Raw genomic sequence first — 3,638 nt, 5'->3', positions numbered from 1 at the left:
ACTAATGGTTGCGTATCATTGCTTTTTTATATATATATATAGATGTCCCTAAAAGAAACAAGGTTAAAACTCAATGGATGACATTAAGACATCGATAAAGAATTCATGTTGAATTATTTGTTTACGTTTCCACCCAGATTCTTTTTAGTACTTTCTTAAGGGACATTTAGTTCATGAGACCAGACGGCCATTCATTTTTAGTCAGAAAACAATATAAAAATCACAATGCAAAAAGCGGACCTTATATTCCGTGTTGTGCCATTGCATTGATTCTCTGTGACACATGGCAAAGAGATAAGGTTGCATCCACCAGGACTATATTCCTGTTGATCGGTTTGACAAATCACTAAGCCAGCCCTTATTAGATTCAAGGTGGGTCTAGCTTTGTTACTTGAGAAAACTAAAAGCAATAACTCTGACACGGTCATGGTACACCTCAAATATATTTGCCTTCTGTGCGCCAGACCTTATCAAGACCATACTTTGCAGCAGGCTTGACCAACACTAAATCATTACTGACCCATATCCAGCTTTGTAAATAAGTGGATTATATTTAACTAAGCCACAAAGGTGAGGGTTGTCCATACTGCTATAACTAAAATTGCTTCGCTTGCCTCTAGTGGCTTTTGCAATTGAGATCCCATTAACTTACTGAACCACATGTGCAGCTTTCTTTTGTGAAGATACATTTTCTCTTTGGTTTAAGGCTCAAGAACAGTGCATTATATCTCTTGAATGAAATGGAATAACAGATATACAAAACGTTGTTTGCAGTGAAATGTACTGTTAAATGAATACTTCAAAAGTTATGGTTTTCCAAGCTTGTTCACGTGCAATATTTGTTTCAGAAGCAGTGTATATCTATGATTGAGGCTTATAATAAATCTATGTGATTTTATATGACCGCTGTGAACTGTGGTAATGTGTACCTTTGACATAAATGTATTACTTAAAAATATTGAGGAGTAAATCCATTTAGAAAACACATATAATGAATTTAGTGGTCTCTTCTTGATCTCCAGGGAACAGTGTATCAGGAACAATTCCTCAGACCATGTCATAATTAGCAGTCAAAAGTCTTCAATACAAAATTCATCAGTGCTTAATGCATTTGGATTCCATTTCTGAACTGACAAACAAGACCTTTGGAAAACATTAATTTGTAAAAAAAAATAAAAAATAAAAGAATAAATAAATAAAAACAGTAATTAGATCAGTGAAAGGAATGTTTTCAGATTTTTAGAAAGTTTTAAGAAAGTTGTAACTGCAATAAATGTAAGAAGTTCACAATTTGGGGCCTTTGGGACTGTCTTTAAAGGTATAGGACTTCAATACAAATAATACAAATAACTGACATATTTAAACCAATATTTAAACCAATTATTTGTGTCTGTTTAGGTATAATTCAACTGCCAGTCAAGAAATGTTAAACACCTAACCTCAGGAGTCTTTTCTTTTTAGTACCACACAAATGATGAGGAATCATATGTGTTTGACAAGTTGACCCCACTATAACTAATGAATGTCACTCTGTACACATCTTGGAACAATAGATACAAGAGGATTTGCAGATTGTTGGTTGTTATTATTATATCATGGTTCCGGAGAGAAGACGGTGTGAAGCATTGGAAACTCTCAGTCTGGGAATGTATCTCTGTGTGTCTCACTTCCAGCCACATTTCTTCAGAATTCCTCTCAGGTCTTTGATGATCCATTAGATGACATTCACAAAGAATTCGGGCGCTGATACAATATCAGACAAAAATACAAGTGAGAAGCTATTTTGTTGCTATCTGTTTTCATCTGCTAAGTAGCGCTCTCCTAAATGTCATTCTGGATTGGTCGATATTGCATTTTCAGTCATCACAAAAGTTCCTCTAATTCTTTTCTTGGCTGACGTACAGAAATCAATACATGTCTGCAACTTGTTATGACTTTAAAATGCTCAGATTACTACAATGCCCATTCCATTTGCTTTTCTTATGGTGTAATTACCAGCCTAGCAAACCAAAACATCTTAAAGCTCATTTTATAATTTTGTTATAAAAAGCGCCCTGCTTAGAAAAGAGTGTAAAAGAGTGAGCATATAGTAACAAAGGCCTGGCTGGTAGACATGATTTCTCATTGCTGGCAATTTCAGAAATCAATAATTATGCTAAGATAGCCATTTCCTTCTGTTTAGAATCAATATCAAATTCAGCAAAGCTTTCAAATGGTCTTTCTCTGAGCAGATTTCCAATAGAAGACATATGAAAGGCTTTCCTAGATTCGATTCAATTCAAATGGATATGTTCCTTTTGTAAAAGTTCAATTAGGTAAGCTGGTAATAGTCCATGTATACAAATTTGTAGTAGAAAACTGACCAAAGATAAATCTAATATGTGATTAGGTTCATAGCAATCTACATAGCTTCATTTTTTTTTTAAATGGGTATGCCCGTTCAAAATGAGAATGTGTAACTGTAGGAGAAACAGGTAACTGGCAATAGGATTGTACATAGTGGAGATGCGCAACAGTGACCTCTGCTGGTAATACTGAAGTCATATTTTGCTCTTGTGCTCATGGTGGCTGTCGTCTGATTAGCTGCTGAGATGTCGTGCTGCAATGTGGGGTCTAGCAGCAGTTCTACAGTGCTTTCTTATATTTTATATATATATTGGTGTAGATTTACATCTTGCGTTCATTTTGAGGTTAGGGAATGATTATTATTATGATAAGGCTGGTCCTCAATACTCAATTGTAGTATATACATTTTACAGCATATTTCTCTGAAAGTATCTTAATACTAGCTAACACCCATAATGAAATGCCCCACTTGATATTCCATATATGTGCTTACAGACTAAATTACAGGGATCTGCAGGTTAGTAATCAACAAAAGTCAATACCATTCCAGTGTAATAAAGCACAGCTCACTCTTTCCTCCAAAGTGTTTTTTTTTTTTTTTTTATATTCCACTTTGAAAGGGTAGTTTGCTTTGTATCCAGTAATCATGCTGTGTATGAATATACAAAAAAAACATACATCAGCATGAGCAGCAAAGGGTTATTAAGCAATGGCTGTTTTGGACATTTTCTATATCCACAGTGAGAGCCGTGTGAAACTACAGTATAGTATGTACTGATAACAGCAAGCTTGTATTTTGCTCACAATTTTACTGTAGTCTAACAGCACCACCGTGTGTTGTGTAATGCAAATTACAACCATGTAGAAAGAGGTTATCAGTGCCATGCCAAATATTTCCACTTTTTTAGGATACTCTTCGGTTTTTATTGAGCGTCTGTATATTGAGTTGCCAGTTACTAAAATGTATTTGCCAAGAAACCAGATAAAGACAAGAGTGTAAATCTACATAATATGACATCTTTGACATGTGTTAGTTGAGAGCATTGGTTGGTTGGGAAATGCTTGGTTTGGATTGCTTGAGGTGGGTATTTTTTGAAGGATCGTGCCAAGCAGAAATGAGCAATTGTGGTTTCTGATTGAGTACCAAAGTACTTTAAAATATTAGGATGTTTTTTATATCATGCCCTCCCTGAATTACCCCTACTCTGATTTAAAAATACACCACTCCTATTCTCAGTAACTGACTCTCAGCAGTCTGGTGATTAATGAGTAATAAGAAGTATATTTAATTT

Source organism: Acipenser ruthenus, chromosome 16 (assembly GCF_902713425.1).
Source record: "Acipenser ruthenus chromosome 16, fAciRut3.2 maternal haplotype, whole genome shotgun sequence".
Classification (NCBI taxonomy): domain Eukaryota; kingdom Metazoa; phylum Chordata; class Actinopteri; order Acipenseriformes; family Acipenseridae; genus Acipenser; species Acipenser ruthenus.
The sequence above is the reverse complement of the archived record's forward strand: the minus strand, read 5'-3'. Positions refer to the sequence as shown.